The following is a 21,930-nucleotide window of genomic DNA, read 5'->3' on the forward strand; positions in this document are numbered from 1 at the left end:
ACCCTGGACAATAATATTCACCAAATCACAAGTTTGATCATGCTGAATTTTCCCCCTGATACACATTAAAGTAAATATACAACTATTTAAATGTATCACCTAAAATCATCTTGGGTGAAATGTGACAAAGACAAGCCTTTGGGAAACATGGGTTCAGGGCATCATCACGCCACTCAGATTTCACATCTGCATAATAGGATTAGTCTGCTAGGAAGGGCTTAGCCTCTTTTGTGGCTCAGTACAGACGGCCTCTGCAAGGCCCTCTGGGAGCTACAGGGCAGCAGCAGGAACAGTCAGCACGAATGGGGCCAAGGCCGCGCCTTTCTCTGGCTAGTAATCTGAGGGCACAGGGACCCAAGGCCGCTCCAAGTAGAAGACTGGAAGTTGATCACACAAGCCACCCACTTTATTAGATGGACTGTGAGCTCTGGAAAGGGTGTGGGAAAGAGCTGATGCTAACAGTGATGCTACCTGCAAGGTCTCCCCTCACCACAGCTGTCCTTGAAGGGGCACCGTAAGCAGCCTCGAGGTGAATGACAAAATGACATTGCTGGGTCAGCTGTGGCTGCTGAGCCCCCCGCAGCCACCCTAGGCAGGGACAGAGCACTGCATTGGGAGACAGAAGACCTGCAATCAGGTTCCTATTCTGCTACCAGCGGGACACATGACCCAAGTCACTTCCCTTCCCTCTCTGAGTCTCAGTTTTTCTCTCTGTAACGTTATGAATGAACCTCGAAAGCATTGTGCTAAGTGAGAGGAACCAGTCACCAAAGACCACATATTGTAGGATTTCATTCATATGGAAGTCCAGAATAGGCAAATCGATGGTGACAAAAAGTAATTAATGCTTGCTTAGGCTGGGGGAACTGGGGGATCGAGGAGAATAACATAATTGGCAAAACTGATTATCCTCCTGAAGCTTACATTCTACTGGACGCTCTCACTAGACAAGAAACAATAAACATAATAAAGGAAATTTATTAAGAATGTTAGAAAGAAGTAAATGCTAGGAATAAAAAAGAGAGAATCAGATTACCAGTGCCATTGAACTGGAGGTCAGGGGTCAGGCTGAAGTTCATTCATGCAATTTGAGGTCTTGTTATGGGTTCCCTCACTCATATCTTCAGAGGGCCCCAGAGTCCCTGTCTTTCTTTCCAGTTCTCTAAGTCAAACCTCTAGTCACATGCTTAGCTGTGACACACCTGGACAAATATCAGCAGGGGTCCCGTTTCCTTTCTTCCTCTGTGAGTCAACTCTAACGTCTACACTTTCATTCCAGAAACGCTCATTGATCAGCAACAATGTGCCAGGTATGGGGGCTGAGGGAGACACTGAGATAAGCAAGCACAGGTCTCACCTTGAAGGAGTCTGTAAACACCTAGTAGTAACTCAGAGACTAAAAGAAGTGACCTGTGAGAGATGCGAGCAAATGTTGCAAGGGTTTCGCACCATCCTCCACAGTCTTCAAAGCGCTCTCGTGGGCGTGGATGATTCCAGCTGGTGCTCACAGCCTGACCCTCCTCCTTGCATGCTTTGACAGTGCTGCTCAGCTACAGGTATTCCCCAGTGACCTCTCACGCCCAGGGCACAGGCTTTGACATGACCTGGGTTCCAATCCTAACTCTCACTAAGCAAGTGCTACCCATGCATTCTTGGACAAGAACCTTAGCCTCCCTGAGCCTGAACTGTCACATGTGGAGTGAGCTGACTTCACCAACCTCACAGTAAATTAGATTTTCTATATGCGCGCACGCACACACACACACACACACACACACACACACGGTCTGTCCAGAAGGTATCCAGCCATGTACTATGAAAACGAGACATTTATTGAAGAAAATACAAGACACAAGAACCACTGTACACAGGACAATGGTGCCTCGGTCCCCTTCAAAGTAGGCACCTTGAGACCTAACACAGTTCTCCCAATCGCCATTAGCTGCCCTGTCGTATTTTCCTGAATCTCGTCAATGGACTGAAATCTCTTCCCTTTCAAAAGTGATTTTAGTTTTTGGAAAAGCCAGAAGTCACAGGACACCAAATCTGGGCTGTAGGGGGCTGAGTCACCTGGATGATTTGATGTTTAACAAAAAAACTGCACCAGACATGATGCATGAGCGGGTGTGTTGTCGTGATGAAGCTGCCAATCACCAGTTGCCCATAGCTGCAGCCTTCTGAATCACCCAAATAGTTTCTGTGGAGGAATGTTCAAGCTTAACACAAAATTTGATGCAGATTCATGGTTCTGCTCACTCAGTCATTTTGAATGCAATGGCCACACAGTCCACATGCTTACTCAACAGCATCTACCGCCCCCACTGTCTTGTACAGAGAAGTCGTCATTGTTCACACAGGTGCATTCCATTCCCCTCTCCTTGGCTGTCAGGTTACATCGATGTTGCCTAAACCATTCTCATTATGTTAACAATGGCTGGACTTTTTCTGGACAGACCTCTGTATAAAGTACTACCAGAATGCACTGGTAGTACAAAGAAAGTCCTCAATAAGGGTAGTTATAATAATGCTGTTAATTACAGGTTATCCTCTTGTCTATGTTGTAACTTAACTGTTTCATCTATGTCTTTTTTGTCTTCCTAACATAATTCCTAGACTGCATTTCTCTCCAATCGCCCTCAGCCATAAGTACTAGGCAGTGAATTATTGAAAAAATGACTCAACCAAGGGGATATTGGAATAACAGAGGGGGATAAGTCTCAGGTTTCTGGTTTGGATGGCTGGAGACCGTGGTCCCTTTCACCAAAGGAGAAAACACTGGGAGAAGCCAGGTTAGCGAGGAAAGGTGAAGAGTTTAGTTGGGAGCAGCTGAACTGGGGTACCCGAGGGACATTCATAGGCATGTCCAGTAGATAGCTGGAGCTGAAAATAAAAACTAGGCCATCACCAGGTTGAAACCACAAGCATGAATGGCTATTCTTAGAGGAGCTGCATATGAAAATCACAGAGATCCTTTAAATGGCACCAAGGCCCAGGCCCCACCAGCCCAGAGATGGGCATCTAACTGGTCTGGGTGGGGCCTGGCCAGGGTTTGTTAAAGGAGCCCCTACAGTTGTATGTGCAGCTAGGGTTGAGTACCACTAGGGTAGAATGAGCAGCACTAAGGAAGGAATGAACAGACCCTGGGTGTCTGTTCTAGTTCATAGCTGGCAGAGTGTCTTGGGGGTTAAGTGGTTAGAGAGCACATCCAGCTACGGATACAGTAGGGTGATAGCAGAGCAGGCCTGTGGAAGAGGCGACCAAACCACGAAGGCCAGGAAAGTGAGGCCAAGAGAATCATAAAGGAACCCGAGAAGAAATGGTCGGAGAGGGCTGAGAGCAACCAGAGGAGCCTGGGGAGAAGGAGGGTGCCAGAAGGGGCATGGAAACAGTGTGGTGGTTCTTCCACAAGTTAAACTAGGAATGATCATTGACTCGGCATTTCCACTCCTAGGTACACACTCAAGAGTTGAAAGCAGATGTTTAAGCAAACACTTGCATGCGAATGTGCATAGGGATACTACACACAATGGCCAAAAGATGGAAGCAACCTAAAGGTTCATTAGTGGATGAATGGATAAATGAATTATGGTGTATCTGTACTACGGAATATTACTCAGCCATAAAAAGCAATGAAGTACTGGCACATGGACAAGGCTGGCCCTGGCTGGTGTGGCTCAGTGGACTGAGCATCAGCCTGAGAACTGAAAGGGTCGCCGGTTTGATTCCCAGTCAGGGCACATGCTTGGGTTGAGGGCCAGGTTCCCAGCACGTGATGTGCAAGCATAACCACACATTGATGTTTCTCTCCCTCTCATTCTCTCTCCCTTCTCTCTCTGAAAGAAAAATCTTTAAAAAAATAATATGGATAAGCCTCAAAAACAACATGCTAAGTGAAAGAAGGCAGACACAAGGCCACATGTGACATGATTACATTGATGTGAAATATCCAGAATAGGTGAGTCTATAGAGACAGAAAACAGACGAGTGGCTGCCAGGGGCTCGGGGGAGGAGGGGATAGGGTGTGTCCATTTAATGGGTAAAGGGCTCCCTGCTGGGGCGAAGAAAAGTTCAGGAACCAGGCAGCATTAATGGCGGCGCAGCATTGTGAATGCACCAAATGCCACTATATTGTGCACTTTAAAACGGCCTCTAAGAGGTAGAATTTATGTTCTATGTATTTTACCATGCGCACACACAAAGAATGTGTGACCAATCATGCCAAGTCAGCCAAGAGAGCCGAAAGGTCCATCCCGAAAAGGGCCACAGACTTGGCAATTGGGACCTTCATGATGTCACATTCTCCCTGGTGCCCCCGACTGTTGCACAGCCACACAGAGCACCTGGGGGCTGGACTAAAAGCCTGGTAGGGCCTTTCCAGCCCTAGAGGTCGGTGATGGCCTGACTGGCTTCCTCTGTGCCAAGGGCAACACAGAAGATGACACCGGAGCTCTCGCGAGGCAGCCATTTTATGGTTGTCGTATTTATGCTGTGCCTGGTCTCCAGCCGGTTTTGTACAGCCCGTCTTCGGTTCAAGTTAATAGCAATGGCATTAAATCGATAAGCCTCACAGCATCCCAGGGAGGCAGGTCACCCTCAAGCACATTATCCCCCCTTAACAGATGGGGAAATGATGCCACGGGAAGATTAAATAACCTGCCCAGCGTCAACAGCCTGCCACAGGTGGAGCACACGCCACTCCCGGTCCTCATGTCCGCTAGTGAACAGAACACCCTTGATAAAGGGTCCCATGCAGCGTGGGTGATTTGCACAACAAAGGCGAGAAGAAATAAACACAGAGGTGACCCTTAAAACCACTCTAATCGTCTCTTGTCCTGAGTCTCCCAGAATGCCATGAGAGAAGAGTGATTTTAATACACAAGTGTTGGGTGAGAGCCGGTAAGTTGCAGCGAGAGGACAGAAAGAGCGTGTAGGCAGCGCGTGGCCGCAGGACTAGGGCCAAAGGAAGGGTCAGGCCAGGCGGGGTTCTATCAGTGACCTCTGTCCTCTGCACCCCAAAGGGCCCTGCACAACTCGGGCCTGAAATCATGTCCATTGCACTGCTTTACACAAACGCCTGGCCATCTAACATGGGCAAGTCACTGAGAGAGACATACACATGAACTGGACCATCCCTGCAGTCAGGAAGCTCGACATGTCCTCAGGGAGCATACATAAGTCTCTAAAATGCAAAGTAAAAATTAGTGAGGACCACAGCAGAGAGGCTGGTAGAGTGTCCTGGGGGTTAAATGGTTAGAGAGCACATCCAGCTATGGACACCATAGGGTGATACCAGAGCAGGCCTGTGGAAGAGGCAACCAAACTACAAAGGATAGGAAAGTGAGACCTGCAGGGGTGGAGAGAAGGGAATTGGGGGTGGTGGCTGGGGAATGGCATACAAAGTGCACAGAAGGGAGATGGCACAGGACTACCCTGAAGACAAGCTCAGGAAGAGGGACATGGGGGACAACGGGTATGTGAAGTAGGGATAAGAGATTTAGTGGAAGAATGGCAGGGAGAAGCCATATCATCAAAGGTCTTAAGTGTAGGACTAAGTAGGTTAAATTTCCCTCCTGGCCACAGTACTTAGCACTGTAACTTGTTCACAGTAAGCACTCAATAAGTGTTGGTGGAAAAAAATGCAAAAAGAGCCCTGCCTGATGTGGCTCAGTGGATTGAGTGCCAGCCTGCAAACCAAAAGGTTGCTGGTTCAATTCCCCATTGGGGCACATGCCTAGGTTGCAGGTTCTGTGCAATTAATCAGTGTTTCTCTCCCTCTCTTCCTCTCTATCCCTCTCTAAAATAAATAAATATTTTTAAAAAATGCAAAAAGACAATTTAATTCATGGGAAATACAGGACAACTATAGAAGAATACACCAAAAACATTGTTTCAATTTTTTTATTAATTGATATCTAGTCAGTTCAACTCCTAAGTTTAACTATCTAAAATATGTTATCTTCTGCCCCCAATGGAGACCTTAGTACTTGCCATCAGCTTCTCACCCAAGAACACTGTGAAAATTAATGATGAGGTAATGTCTGTGAAATGTTCTGAGCTCTTTGGAGATGTGTGGCAGAAGGCATCACTATGATTAATATTTAAAGAGATTCTACCCAGCTCTGATCTCTTTTTCTGCAGACTAATGTTACGTCCACAGGATAAGGTGATGCCAGATTGGCTTCTAAATAAACCTTCCCAACAGACAGCGCCCAAAGCAGGTGCCTTCTTCTGAGTCCCTCACATGTGGCTGAGGAAAGCACCCCAACAAAGCAGGAGTGCTTTCCGACTGGGCTGTCCAGGCTCATCCAAGGATGCAGGGGCAAAACACATCAGATGGCAAAGCACAATAGATTTCTGAAGGTGGTCTTCCTTGGGACCCCATTGTTTAAGCATGAGCATCCAGTGAAGACTTCAAGGGCAATAATTTTAGCAAAACCCACATTCTAAACCAGTTAACATTTTTAGGTCTAAAGCAGTACCCAAGAAAGGAAGAAATAAGAATAGCTCTCTGGGCTCAATTACAAATGGAGTGGAAAAAATAATTTCAAAAGTTCAAGGGGAAAAAAAATCAATCTATTTCCTTCCCCCAAAGCTTTCACTTCTATAAATACACTCACACAAATGGACCGAAGACCACGCTTCCTCATGAAAACACTACCTGTCTGGGATTTGCAAGATAAACGATGTGTCTATGGCTTTCAGCCCAACCAAGCTCAAACGGTGCTCTCCAAAAGCTCATCTCTTTTTCTTACATAACACTCCCTTTCCCCTTCTGATGACAAAAGTAATATATGTGCCTGGTAGAAAATTTTGAAAGTTTTCTTCTTGGAAAAAAGAAAATAAAAAGTTTACACACTATCATCCACAAGTTGCTAATTACCCTTTTAGCCTTTTGGGTGAAAACGCATATTTTCAACATAATTGGGTTCGTATATATTGGTTTATAGCCTGATTTTCCTCGTAGAACAATTTTCCTGTCTCTTTCCTATTCTGCAAAATGTTCTTTTTCATGTCCTATAGGTACGAGCGCCATTTGTCAAGCTAACCCCCACTGCTGGACATTTGGTTTACTGTAGCAATGTCTGCATTACAAACAACGTTGAGATAAACATCTGGGCATAATACCTGTAGTTTTCACTTAGGGCAGTGCTTTGCAACCCGTGTGCCACAAGAATTTATAAAACATGCAATACCTGACCATTGAGTCGGGGGCACCGACCTCTGTTCCCTGAGATTGTCAAATTAAAAAAAAAATGACAACAGCCACAGAACAATAGACATTCAGTGTGAATGAATCAAAATTATACCTAGTTTTTGTCAGACTGACTACAAATATAATGTGTTTTTTGGTTGTGCTACAGAGTTTCAGTAATGAGTTTGTGTGCGCCACGTGATGCAAGGGCTGAAAATGGCTGGCTGAGGGTAAATTCACAGAGACGCACTTCTGGGGGGGGACGGCACACATTTGTAAGGCTTCCGTTATGGTCAGATCGCCCTCCAGAAAGGCGGTCCTGAACTGACTCCGTTGGTCAGTGGGAAAGCTAGTTCCCCCAACCGCTCACTGACCCCCGATACAGTGGAGTTACTGGGAGGGTGCTGCTGCCTTGACCTGCAGTCCTTTGATTAATCTGGAGGCAGATTTCCCCCAATGTGTTTGGTATCTAAGGTATTTTTCAGAGTTGTTCTTTTTACTTGTGCATCTATTCATAGGAAAGCCAACATCCCATCCCCTCCCCAAAGGCTATTTCCCCCACCCCACCTCCGAGGTCAGCCCAATGGTCTCCCCACTCAGCACCTGCCACCCACGTTTTCTCCTTGGTGCCCTGCATTCCTTTCTTAACATTTCACAGCACCAGTAGTAAGTCAGACTCAGAACCCGATGAGCAGCCATTTATGCGCTCCTCCTTTTATTTGCCTGATATCTCCCGGGGGTCTGTGATGCCCCCTGCACCGCACTAAGAGGGAAGCATAAACACAACACGAGGAAAAGCCTGGAGAGGGAGAGTTCGCGAGGACCAAACAGCAGAAGTGGGCCTGAGTTAGGGATCGCTTGGAGTTTTCCTGGTGGGTGAGGGCACAGAGCAGACTAGGCGAAGGGAACCGCAGGAGCGGAGGCCCTGAGACACACGGGAGGGTCCTGGGTGGAAGGAATATTTTTGTTATGGAGGCACGAAAATGAGGGACTGAAGATGAGACTGAAAAGTTAGCTCCCACTGAATTCACCTGCTGTTCTGCTCTTCCCTGCACCTCCACCCCGCTCGCAATCCCTGGCCCCTCTCCAGTGCAGACTCCTCCAAAAGCCTCGTGGAGGAACATCCTCACCATCCATCTCTCCACACTTCCCTGCCTGGGGCAGGAAACCTGGCACTCACCCCAACCCACTCAGCGGTCCCCAGCGGATAGATGGCTCTGTTCGCTGGCTCCTGGGTAGACATTTTATCAGCCCAGCTAGAAAAGAAACTTCTGGACACTGATACATCCTCTCGCACCCCTGGCCTCTCAACACTGGGCCATCTTATAATAGGCAATCAATAAAAGCTTATAGAATCTAACCAAATTAAATTGGGTAGAATAAATACAAGAGAAGGGATGAGAGTGCACAGTTTGTACACATCTACCTACCATTCAGACAACTGGGGAAATTAGAACTGCTCTGAAAATTAGCTTTGAACACAAACGTGGCAAAAGATAGATTAATTTCCTTTAGGGATGTAATTCCGCGTCCACCTAGACATCTCTCAGTGAGGCCCACAGACCGTACTTGTTAAATTGTGCCGCGCATCCCAAGAGCTCTGTGAATAAAGGTCAATGTATTCTGGAGATTTGGACTTTTTTTTTCTTTGCAGGAAGTCAGGAGGAGAAGAGACAAAACAAGGCCCCTAATACTTGCCATCTCTACTGAGATTTTCCATATTGATAACTCCAATTCAAAGGGAAAATTCTAACGCCACCTGGGAGGGACCGGTCTCCATCATTCACGCTTTCGTGATTTCATACAGGCAACAAGCATTTCTAAATAATTCTTCCCTGAAGGCAAAGAGCTCACGCATTCCTCAAGTGGCTCGTCTCTCCCTACTCTGCTTTGGGTTCCTCCAGCTCTGGATTCAGCCCCTACCACGGCATTCACCACAATGCTCTGCTTGTTTGTCCCCACGCTGGGCTGTGACGCTACGAGGCTGCTGACTGCGGCTCGGCCCCTATGTGCCCTGAGTCCTAGATCATCACCCTCCACACAGTGGGTGACCAAACCTTGTTGTGAAACCACAGGCAGCGCCGTGGCTGCCAAAGACCCTCGGAACACCCCGGTGCAGAGGTCAGACACTGAGGCCCAGACAGGGGGAGCAACCTGTCCAAACGCACACAGAGAGCTGGTGGTAGTTAGCAGACAGAAGAGAGAAAGAAATCCAAGCTGTTAGCAGTGTCTGAGGGGTTAGCAGGCTAAGGGACTTAAGGGAATTTGGAAAGGATGACTGGGGGGGTGGGGGAGGTGCTGCATTTGGGTCTGAAGAATCTCTAACACATGGAACTAGTCTTTTTTCTCTTCTCCCTTCAGATAACATAAAAAGGAAATTAACATTTATTGAATATTTACCATGTGTAGGTGGAAAATAGCCATCATATCCTCCCGTGTCTTCGTAAGTCTAACACTCACAGATAATCAATTACATAAGCAAGTAAGTACTGTGCCTTGGGCCATGCAGCTAGAAAACCCAGCCCGACTCAGTAAAAAGCCCAGCACCATCTCCTGCCCCGCACTGACCCCCTGACCCTAGGTGTGAGGCTTCAGGGGACTAAGGAAGAGCCAGCTGGACCAAGTGAGCAAGTTCACAGGTGGGCTCAGCCATGTCCCAGGACAACAGGCAGCAGCTCCAGATGCTGGACGTTATGTCTGCAGCCTCCTCATCCTCTGGAAGTAGAGAGAGCAGGGACCACCCCTCACTGGTACAAGGCTGACAGGCCCAGACCCACTTTGGGAGCAGGTAAAGGGCAGAGAGACAGAGGCCCAGATTTGCCCTTGACTCAGCTAGGATACCACTGGTGACAGTAAAGAGCAATGAGGGCAGCTGGGAGCCAGATGCAAGTAAGGCAATTGTCATAACGGCAGTCCTTCATCTCATCAGTCAGCACTCAGGCCCGGGACTGAGCCCTCTCCTCGATGCTGGATTAAGTGAGCAGCAGGGCTCAGCTCCTGCCTGGAGAAGCTCCCAGTCAAGAGGGGCAGGCTCCATAGGGGCACCCTGTGACCACACGATCTGGGGAGTGTGACCTTGGAGGGATGAGGGGCAGGAGTGGGGGAACCTTCCTGGCCTGGAAAAGCCTTCCCAGACAAAGCAGGACATTTTCACGTGGGGATATTTACAAGTGGCTGCATCAAGCAAGCTTTGTCAAATGGAAAATTGCTGTTCTTTAAACCCAGAAGCAAAATGAGAAGCGGAGATTTCTGAACTGCTCCTGTTCCCTTCTTCTTGGGGCTCCAAGCAGTGTAGTGGGAATATCTGCCTGAAGGCTGATCCTTAAGGTCCCTTAAGGTCCCTTGAGGTTCTTCCAGTTCAGCTCTGGCTGGGCGACCAGGAGGAGGGCAAGCTGGGTTCTGGGGGGACGCAACTGAGGGTACCGGTGGGTATACTGCTCTATTGGCCTTTCCCCTCTTGCTCTTACTCACTCACTGGGGCTCAGTTTAAATGCCAGTCCCTCCTGTAAGCCTTCCTGGGTCTCACCTAAGGCATGGCCAACCCTCTACTGGGCTCCCATGAGTCTCTGTAACATGAGCACCCTGCCCTGCACTGACTTGCTGCCAGCTGCAGATGGGGCAGGGACTGATTCACCTGTCTCCTCCTGCCCCTTCTTGCCCCTATCCCAGAGGAAGAGGGGAGGGGGCAGAGAGAGAGAGGGAGAGGCACTGATGTGAGAGAGAAACATCGATTGGTTGCCTCCTGTATGCACCGGAACCAGGAAATGAACCCACAACCTAGATATGTGCCCAGATCGGGGATCAAACCTGCAGACTTTTGGTGTACAGGACGACACTCCAACTGACTGACTCACCCGGCCAGGGCCTGCAGGCCTTTCCTAGCAAGGCACATGGAACCGTGGCGAGCAGCAGTCCAGGAGGAAGCTCTGGACAGGTGTGAGCTGGTAATTCTGGAGCAGCAGTGACAGCTGTGAGCAGAGTCTGGAGCTGCTTGGTGCCAGCCCCTCCAGGGCCACTGTCCTTTCTCTCTCTACCTCCCCCAGCTCCACCACCAGCTTCTCCAGACTCCCTGCTCCTGCTGGCCCTAGGCCTTTTTGACACTCTGCAATATCAACTGCAAACCAAGTGGTACACACACTTCCTGGAGAAGAGCACGTTTTATTGTGCATTGCATTTGGCGAGCCCATTAGCCAGCAGCAGACTTGGGACTTCTAAACCAGGCTAGTGAATGGGCAAGAAGTTCACACTACAACACACTTTCAGGGCTGCAAAGCAGCATTTCCTGATTTTTTTTTTTAACAGAAGGAGATATGTACTTGGGCACTGAGAATATAAATAATTTCCCTCAAGTTCAATGAGCCAATCTCAGACTAAATTAAAGGGGAAACACAAGGACATTAAGTCTTCCTCTATGTGTCCCTTCCCTGGCCAGAGCACACTCACTGTGGGATCTCCCCTAAGTCTAAGAACTGGTAATGAATATTTTAATAGCCACAGCTTCTCCTTCCCATTGATAAAAACTCCACTGACTAGCTGGAGCGTGCTAGGGAAAAGGAGGGAGTGGATCAACAAGGCCTGTTTTCCTGGGCAGCCAAATCCCTGAGCCCCCACCCACATCTGTGGATCAGGGATGAACAGAGCAGCCTGGCATCCTCACGGCAGCAGCCACGATGCTGCAGGAAAAAGAAGCATGAGACGTGCAGAAGGAAGACCTGAGGCTGGTGACTCTGGAAAGCTGGGTTCAAATGCAATTGAGAGAAAAGACAGTCACATAGATGGAGAGAAAGTGGAGACCCAAAAGCTGAATGAATGGTGGTCCCTAAAAAGTATGTCCACACCCTAATCCCAAGAACCTGTAAATGTGACCTTATTTTGAAAAAAAGGGTCTTTATAGATGTAATTACGGTAAGTATCTTCAGGCAGGAGTTTATCCCAGATTATCCAAGAGGGCCCTAAATCCCGTGACAAGTGTCCTTCTAAGAGTGAGGGGGAGGGAGACTTGACATAGACAGAAGACAAGGAGGCAATGGGACCAAGAAGGCAGAGATTGGAGTGATGTGTCCACAAATCAAGAAGTGCCAGGAGCTAGAAGAGGCAAAGAAAGGACTCTCCCCTAAGACCTCCAGAGCAAGTACGGCCCTGCCGACACTGACACTTTCAGACTTCTGGTCTCCAGAACTGTGAGAGAATGAATTTCTGCTGGTGATTCGTCCCAGCAGCCACAGAAAACCAATACAGCACCTCAGAGTAATTGGACTGATAAGGGAGCCACGTCCCAGAGAAGGGGCTGAGTCACCCAGAGCCACTTCGTGTCGGCCACTGGTTCCGGATGCCCTCCTCCACAGCCCACCAGGCCTCTCTGACACCCACATGCACACAGTTCCCCAGTGACCCGTGAGGAGCCCATAAGACGGCCAACAGCAAACTCTAGGGGGACCCACAGGGAGCCTGACTGGGCCTCCCTGGCTCTGCTAACAGGGCGGACTCTGAAGTGAAGCTGCTGCTGGCCAGGCCCCACCTGCCTGGCGGTGTCACCCCTTCGCTCTTTCCTTTCCAGAGGACTGGCTAAACCGGGACATTCTGCCTAAAATGAAGACTCAGGGACCTGATCCCTGTCTTTGAGTGTCCAAATGGCCAAAAAGAAATGGATTTTTGGGTGGGGCTTCCAAGGGCAGAATCAAGGCCAATTGGGCAGGCACTGCCTGGAGGAACAGTTTGATTTAGCATAATGAAGAACTTTCTAATAATCGGAGCCACCTGACAATGGCGTGGCTGTGCCTCAGGGACTGGCGGGTCTGCGCGGAGAGAGGCAGGCTGTGCTGGGGGAATTCCTGTACCAGACAGAGGCAGCTCTGGATCATCTCCGGAGCTGGCAACCCTGATGGAAGGTCCCGGGCTGTCAGCTGAAGTACCCTGTGTGAATCTGGGTTTTTGGAATATAGACAGGGAATGCTCTAAGAAACTTACTACCTAGCTTTTGCAAAGGATTAAGTACTGCAACTACCTGTGAGTGAGACCAGGAAAGACATAATTACTTCTTGCTCCTATAGACAAAATGTCCCCCGCCCTTAGTAAGGAAGAAAGAGGAGGACCATATATTTCCATACAAACATCACCCTCTAACCTGATGGGGAGTCAACAGTACATGTCCCAAGTAGCAGGGGACAGCCTGGGCTTGATGTCCATCTCTACGGAAAGCCAGAGAGAACAGAGACTCCAGCTTCCAATTGAACTAATTTCGTTAAAACAAATAAATGGCACCCTCATCTTTATGTGAATAACTGCTTTTCCTTTTGCATCCTTCTGAATTCTGTATTTGGAACTAAGGAAACAACAGAGCAGTCACTCAGAAGCTCAATTACATTGACGCTCACAGTGTAGAACTTGGGGAGGTTGTTTCTTGTGGGGTGGGGAGTGGTAGTGCTATCACTGGTCACGACAAGGTCTGGCGGACACTCTGCGATCTGGATACTCAGAGAACAGGAAACACAACATCTCTCATCTGCCCGCACATCTGTCTTCTCTTTAGTCAGAATCTCAGAGAACTAAGCACTGTTGCATCCGGGTGAATTCCTCTGAAGCTCTTTCCATTCAGGATTTTGAAAATTTGCCATGTTACTCTTACTGAAGCGGTGGAGCTCAGATAATTTCTCAAGAGATTTCAAAAGCACATACTTTCATACTTTAGGTATCTTTTCTAGCCCATAAGTAGTGCTTTCTCTCCCCTCTCCCCCCAAAGAGTCAGTGTTACATGCACACATCATTTAGCAGCAGCTTGTGAAAAGGCTGGGAGCCCGAACCATTTCTAACCACTGGCAAAAAGTCCCCAAACATCGGCTGGGTCCCTGAAAATAGCATCATTTCAGTACAAATAATGGCTCACTGCCCTCCCATCCATTGGCCAAGCCCCAGATTGAGCTTCCCACTGTCCTTCAGGCAGAGAGTTAATTTTTTAACTCTCATTATCAGAGCTGCATAATATAATCACTAGTTAGCAAAACAAATTGAAGACTGTGTTATCCGGCTTCCATGAATGCATATTAAGTTTGGTGTAGATCTTAGACTATAGTAAAGATACAGCTGCAATAGCTGTGCATGAGTCAAAATCTCATATAATGAATGGTGTTTAACATTCCTCATAACAGGCATGTTTGGTACTGGAAAGCTTTCCTCTACCAGACCTTTTGGTAGAGTGAAACATTCTTTTATGATATAAACAACTACTTCCAAGTTTACCTAGCTTGAAGGTTCAAATTTTACATAGGATATTTATTAAAATAGGCTATATTGAAGAGATAAAGTCAAAATTCAGACTCATCTTTGAGGTTACATCAACCCTTCATGAGATCAAGGACCTACATTTCGAGGCATCTGGATGCTGCAAATGAGTTCAGCCGAGAGCCCCAATCCTGAGCTTCAGCATCATGTTTCTGGTTTGACCCAGACTGGATCTCGGGAAAATCCCAGGCTCTTTTCAATCCAGTGCAGCAAACACATGCACTAGGGCTGGGCTGTGGAGTGAAGGTAAGAGGGACATTGTGCCTGCCCTCCCAGGGACTTCTCAAGGCCATGGCCACATACACAAGTGACCACACACAAAACCCTTCACGATTGACAGCAATGGTGTCTCCGTGGGAGGCACTAAGTTGGGGGAAGATCAGGAGAAGATGAAAACCCCGGGACAAGGGTATCTGGAAGACAGTTCCTGGGCAGATAGATAGGGTTTGAGCTGGGCCTACGGGCATGAGCGAGTCCACCAGGGCTGAGGGACATGCTAGGCGAGGGGCCAAATGGAGGAGCAAAGGCCTAGAGACCTGGGGGTGGGTGGGATTAAGTGTGGTGGAGTGAGTGGATGAGGGAGGAGGGGGACTGAGGGACTGAGGGAGGGGAGGGAGGGGAGGGAGACAGCCTGCCATGTCTTCCGGGCTGAGAACGCTGGATTTTATTACCTTTACACAACGGACCCAGTGAAGGTCTCTGGGCCCCACTTGGAAGAAAACAGAAGCCTGAAGTTCAGAGAGAGAATGGAAATACGAGGACGTGCTTGAGAGAGATTTAAGGAGTCAAAATGACACAAGTTGATGAATGACTAGATTTCAGTAAGGAGGGATGCGGAGAGACGGTAAGTTCAGAGATGACTAGGCTCCCCTGCTACGGAGTTTCCAGCCCGCGAGTGGGAGAGGGACCCCGGCCGTCGATCCCACCGTGAGTGGGCAAGGCCAGTTTTGGTGGCTCCCTGGGCTCAGCCCTACCCATGCATCCCCTTTGCACACTGATGGGCACCTGCAGGGTCACTAGTCTTTGGGCTTGCCAGTGAGAAAGGGGATGAGGGAAAGGGGGGGAAGGGGAGGGAGGGGACAGGGAGGAAAGGAGAAGGGGCAACAGAGGGGAGTAAGAGAGGGAGAGAGAGAAGGAGGGAGGGAGGGAGGGAGGAGATCCTGAAGAAGAGGGTCTGCAGTCGAATGCCCCTAGAGCAGCAGCAGCCCACCACACCACTCAGGGCCTGATCTTGCAGGTGAGAGCGCTGAGGCTGAGTGCTCCTCTTTCAAAACTCCCAAACCATAGTTTTGTATGGACGGGGCAGACAACATGCTCTAGAGCACCCCCCAAAACCGCGTATACAATGTCTGTGCAGACAGCCCGTCTAGCCCGACCGCACACTAAGCCCTTTCAGGCCTCCAGGCCTTCGTGTTTGCTGTTCCCTCTGCCTGGAACAGTTCTCCCACCCTCCACCCCCTTAACTGAGCTTTTATGTGGTGTTTCCTGCATACCTGGCCCTACTTTGAGAACTTTACATACATCAAATCATTGAATCCTCACAACAACCCTGTCAGGTCAGGTTATTATAACCCCCAGTTTAGAGAAAGAAATGGAAGCCCAGAAGATTAAATAACCTGACGTGGAATATATCTAGTTGCTGAAGGGGCCAGTATTCACGTCCAGGTGGCAGGGCTCCAGGGTCTGCCTTCCCACACGCGAAGCCACTCTGGCCCTTGCAGAGCTGGACTGCCGCTCCCCGACTCTCCTCACGACTGGCTCCTTCCCTCCTTCAGCTCTCAATGACTCAGATGGGCCTTCCCTGTCCAGCCTCAAAGGGGGCACCTCCCCCCTTACCTTCTCTCACATTACCCTGCTTATTTCCTCCCCAGCCCTTAGCACAACTTGTAATTATTTATGTATTTACTTGTTTACTGTGTTTCTCCAACTAGAATGTAAACCCAGGAAGGCAGGGGTCTTCCCTTTTGTTCCAAAGCATTCCTGGAGCACCTGGAATCATTCTCTGGCGCAGAGTAGGTGTTCTATGAGTAAGTGTTGAAGGAACAAATAAAGTACAGTATTGTGGGTGCTACGCAATGCTGCACGGGGCCACAAGGTATTGCACCGTTGTCCTTTCCCCCCTGTCCTCTTCTCCTTCCTTGGCTACTACAAATCCCCAGCAACCTACACAAAGGCAGATAGGAGCCAGCACCCCGTCCCCAGTATATGTGGACAATGCTGATATATTTATAACTGTGTCTGACTGTCAAATCCCTTCACCCGGGTCCTTGAGCATGTAGTGATAAGCCCGTGGGAGGCAGGAACCGCATATTCCGATTAAGCTCTCTGCGGCTTCCCAGCACTGAACCTACTCACAGGGCATGGCTGCTGTGGCTGTCAGTGCCTGAGCTGAGCACCCTCCAAGTAAGAAAAAGCCCCTGCCCCTCGAATCAGGAGGCACCTTGAATACAGAGGACATTGTCACAGGAACTCCATCCTGGTGGTGAGGTTCTAAGTCAATACATCCGCTGAAACAAAAAGCACCATTTGATACCCCAGTGGTGTCTAGCAACATTTTATGGAGCTTGCCCGTGAACACGCTAATAAAAAGAACTGTTATCAAACACCCATTGTAAGCAAACACTCAGGCACTTTTACACACGATCTCATTTAACCCTGTGAGTCTGGAATTACTATTATTCCCCTTTTACAAGTGAGAATAGTAAGGCTCAAAGGCCCAATATCCCAAAGCCAGTGTGGATTCAAGGCCAGGTTCAGTGCCTCCTGAAGCTCTGTCCACTGTCCTCTGCTCTGAAGTGTCCTGGCTTGTCTAGTGCTTCCACCATACTCACGGTCCCCTACCTGGGCCCCATGCTTTCCTGCCTCTGTAGCTTTGCTCAGACCTGCTCCTTGACCTAAGATCGCCTTTCCACTTTCCACCGCTTGCTGAAGTCCTCTTCTTTCTTCTGCCTTCCAGGGTACAGGTTTCCTCCATGTCCCAGTTAGAACTCACCCTCCTCAGTGTTCCCAGACGTCCCAGGTGTTAGGAACTCCCAGAATGACCTGCGATCTAATCCTCTTTATCCCTCCTAGAATCTGAGCTCCTTGAGGGTACGGCTGATTAGTATTTTCCCTGTTTGGTCTTCCCGAATGAGTGGTGAGAAAGTGCTTGCTGAACCACCGAAGAATGAAGAACATAAAGATTTTGGTGGCATTTGAATGCATCTGAGAGATTAAAGGCTCTGGACAAAGTAGCTTCAACTACAGAGTACCAGGCAGGAAAGGCAAATATGTACCACAGTTCTGCTTTCTTCCTGCTCCATTTACAAACCACACTCTCACTAGTCCTCTGATTTCATAAAGCTTAAAACCAAGAAGTCAAGGAAAGAAATAAAATACTAAACTCACTTCCATAAGAATCTTTTCATAGTAATGGATTTCACCCGCACACTGGGGAAATGATCATCGCCGCATGAGGAGGATAAGAGATTGGGCAAAAGCACAAAGTTCCCCTTCTAGGACGGACAAACCTGGAGCCTGTTCTGCTGTGGCTGCTCCAGAATCCGGCTGTCCTGGGAAACACGCATTTGCAAAACTGGAGGTCTCTTCCACCACACCGATGCTGAACACCCACCCAAGAATGCCTGATGGGGAGTGATTTTATATCAGCTCGACTGGAAAACATCTCAACCATCACTTTGGACTAGACACAAGTAGATGCTGGCCTCTGTGTTGGGACCCCTAAAACTGTGTGTTATTTTTTCCCCAAACAACTATTTTGAGGTTTTCACAAAAATAACTGACTCACCAACAGAAACGCTTCCTGATCTATAAGCCACTTCGAAAACAAATCATCACGCCGTTGAATATTTTATGATGGCCCAAAACACTGAGGGAGGAAAGGCTAGCATTCGCCAGTGCTCGCCGTGTCTATTTCGGGATTCCCAGAGTAAACTGCAAGTGCCTCCTTTATTTTCTGAGCACCCATTTGCAAGTGCTGGATGGATTCTTGGCCAAGTACTGCCTCCGCCCAAACGGACCCTGCCTGCGGAGACCTGGAGATTCTACTTCCCCAGGTTTCAAGCGTGAGGACTTCGGTGATCGCCTAGTGCACACTCTGCCCACCCCTTTTATAGGCTGCAACACCGGTGGGGGTATTGCCCAAGGACACACAGTCAGTGGGTCGCAGAGGAGCCACCAGGAGCCAGGGGCCGGCCCCCAGCCCTGGGAGTACCGAATCCTCCCAGGGGCTGACTCAACACCCCTCTGAGCTCAGCCAGAGCTGCTGCAGGTTTGCAGCTTGACCCCTGATGTTGACTTTCGCGGGTCCCAACATTCCTGTCCACCCCCAAGGAACCCTGGAGCGGAGACTCTCGGGGGTGCCCCTTGACTCACAAATTGGCAATACAGGCATGGCGTTTCTGGTGATCGTCCCTGGCGAACCCCTCCCGGTCCAGGTGTGGCCGTGGAGACCCGGCAGGGCAGGCTGGTCGGAGGTCACTCAGAAAGTTGGCGCTGGCCCTGGCCGCACCCGAACCCAGGACTCCTGCCTCCTGGTTTGCCGCTCTTTGCACTACACCATGCAGATCTCGAAAACTTAAGCAACACATTGATCCTGTATAAAGATTTAAGCGTTGCAGGCCCTGAACGAGCCCGCAGACTCGCCAAGGAGTCAGGGCAAGAAGCCTGGAGGTGGTCGCGGGTCACCCGGGGCCGGTGGTGCGAGCAGAGCTCACGGTGGAGGGCGCGGAGGAAGCGCAGCGGCAGGCAGCGTGCAGCTCTTGCAGGCCCGGGGTGTGGGGACTAGCAGTCCCCCTGAAACTTTGCGGCGCTGGGACCTCGCCCTTACCTGCAGAGGAGGCGCCGCCCGCGCGGACGGGGACCCGGCGCTCTTGGCGAGGGACGGCCCCGCCCGGCGGCGGGCTCGGACGCGGGCAAGGCTTGGGCAGCGTCTGGGCTCGGGCTCAGGCTCGGCTCGGGCTCCGCCTCCCGCGCCGCGGCTGCAGCCGGAGGCGGGGGTGTAGGGCCCGGCCGCGCCCGCGCCCGCGCCGTCTGGCCGCGGCAGGTGCTGAGGCTGCAGCTGCGGGCCGCCAGCTGCCAGCACCGCGACCCCCGCCCCGGGGGAGGAGCCCCGCGCGCCGCCTCCGCGGGCCCTGGAGGTCCCTGCCCGCCGCAGTGGGCGGTCCCGCCTCCAACCGGGCCCTGCCTCTGCCACCCTTCCCCAGCTCCCTGCCTGGGCACGCAGCGTCCGCCAAGTGCCCACAGGGAGACTGAGGTCGGAGAGGAAGGGGGCTCCCCAAGGTCACCCAAACAGGCGGCGGTGAGGCCAGAACTGGAACCCAAAAGAGTCCCAAGGAACGACCGCCTTCTCACGCCTCCTTTCCCCTGGTTCTCCTACTCCAAGGCCTTTCGAAGAGCCTTGGAGTATTTGGGCCTCGGGGATGCAGATGAGCCCGACTTGCCCCCCAACTACCAGGTGCTCGGGATGAGGGGAGACGGAAGGGGTGAGCCCACTTCTGGCACTACGGGGCCACTTGCCCTGCCTCTGAAAACGCTTTCGGTGCTGAGACGCCGGACTCCTTCGCCTTTCCTCTGGCCTTTCTAACCATTTCTTCTTGGTCTCCCTGAGTGCTCCTCAAATCTGCAAACCTAAATGCTGGGGTTCCCTAGGACTCTGCACCCAGTCCTCCTCTGACTCCCTGGGCCATCTCGCCCACTCCTCTGGTCCCAGTTCTGCCACCTCTCTAACCACCGTAGCCATCAAATGCACGCCTCTGTCCAAACTCTTTTCCTTGCTGAAATATCTCCTCGACACCCACAGGTCCCCACCCTGTGTGAGACACTGGAGGCACAGCCTGAATAAAGCACAACCGCTGCCCTCCTGGAATGTACCGTTTAGTGGACTGTTAATACAGTGCAGTTCGTTCAACAATAGCATGAGCCAAGGGTGCCCCCGGGGCCAAGGCAGGTGCCTGCATTGGCTGAGGAAGGGAAGAAGGCCTCCTGGAAAGGCCATCGGGGATGGTCAACGAAAGGGTGGAGTGTGAAAAGAGCTTTCTAGGCAATGGCCACAGGAGCAAAGACCCCAGGGTGAGAGATCCCAGGGATGGAGGGGCAGGAGCTGAGAGCTGAAGCAGGCGAGTCAGATGCCATAGGGGAGTTTTGAGTAGGGAAGGGGGCAGCACCAGATTGGCATGTGAGATCATTCTGGTGATGGCATGGAGCACAAATGTAAGTTAATAAGCATGTTCTTCGTCAAAAAAAAAAAAAAAGGCAACATTGATTTCAACACAGTGGAGCCCACCTGGCCTGGATGAAGAAAGGCTCTCCAGGACCTGCTGCCTCTAGAGCTTTCCCTCCCAAATTCAGGCCTCTGTCCAAAAACTCTCCTGAGACGCTCTGTCTGTGAAAGGCCTTCTAGGCACCTGAACCCAAAGCTCCTTTTCTCTCAGTGCCCCAGCCACTCTGCCACCCACATCCGTGGGCTGAGTTACCCCTTCACTCCTTAGGGTCTGCTTCCCTCGCCTGTCTCCACTCTAGACGTAGTGCACAAAGTTCTGCCCCCAAGAAGCACCATCAGGAGACGTGGACAAACATGAAAAAATTCCAAAGCCGTGGTGGACGTAAAGTAAGCTTCTAAGAACTTGTGTCGTGCTTCTCTATATTATATATTACAGCTGCATGTGGATCTCCAAGTATCTCTAAATAAATTTTAATTTTTTTAATTGTGTTGTAGGAAAAGTTAATAACCAAATTACTATTGCAGAAAGGAAAATCAAAACTCTCATGTCTAGTACGTACAAATTTTGCTTATGGAATTTTGTTCTGTCCCTCTCAAGCTCCTGGCTGCTCATGCCAGAAGCATCCGCCTCTTCAGCTGCTTTATGTATTCATGTGTAAACCATTTCACTTTTGGCTCCTCGGTCCCCACTCTGCCTACATTCCCATTCTATTGCTCTTCTCCTTCAGCCTTCCTTTCTTCACCAGCTATTTAAATGCTGAGGTTCTTCATGTCCTCTCTTGGTCTCTTCATCCCCATCACCCTCAGTGAGAGATTCTATTGGCTGCATGAGTTTGGCCCCGATCATCTTCTGTTCTCCAAACCCAGAGACATAACTGCCCGCTGGACATCTGAATGCTCCTCAGGTGCCCCAGTGTCAACAGAGCCAAAACCCAACTCACATCTTTCTGTTAAATTACCCATTTTTCACTGCTTCCATCACTCCGCCGGTACTGGCACTTAAACCAGAAGCCAATGGACATTCTAGACTCTTCCCTATATCCTACAGGTCATGAAGTCCCGTCATCCCTACCACTATAACATCTCACGTACATGTCTTCTTTTCTTCATCCCGCTGCCCTTGGCTTAGCTGGGGCCGCATCATTTCTTGATGAGGCTGGAGTAAATGCCCCCAGGGATCTGGCCTATCACTGATACAGCCCCATCTCCACGTCGCCCCATACCTGTACACCACATGCCT

The 21,930-nt window shown here is 50.0% G+C and overlaps 1 protein-coding gene across 5 annotated transcripts in view; it reads right to left on the reverse strand.

The window, feature by feature from the left end:
* FRMPD1 (FERM and PDZ domain containing 1) overlaps positions 1–19,501 on the reverse strand; it is a 74,969-nt gene extending 55,468 nt beyond the window's left edge. For 2 of the 5 annotated variants that reach the window (XM_053922529.2, XM_053922533.2), the window contains exon 1: positions 19,299–19,501. The gene's annotated coding sequence lies outside the window, so the exon portion shown is untranslated. The other 3 variants (XM_053922531.2, XM_024560219.4, XM_053922537.2) reach the window with 3 other exon arrangements.
* Between the last annotated feature and the right edge of the window lie 2,429 nt (positions 19,502–21,930).

The sequence above is a fragment of the Desmodus rotundus genome, chromosome 1 (genome assembly GCF_022682495.2).
Source record: "Desmodus rotundus isolate HL8 chromosome 1, HLdesRot8A.1, whole genome shotgun sequence".
NCBI classification, from domain to species: domain Eukaryota; kingdom Metazoa; phylum Chordata; class Mammalia; order Chiroptera; family Phyllostomidae; genus Desmodus; species Desmodus rotundus.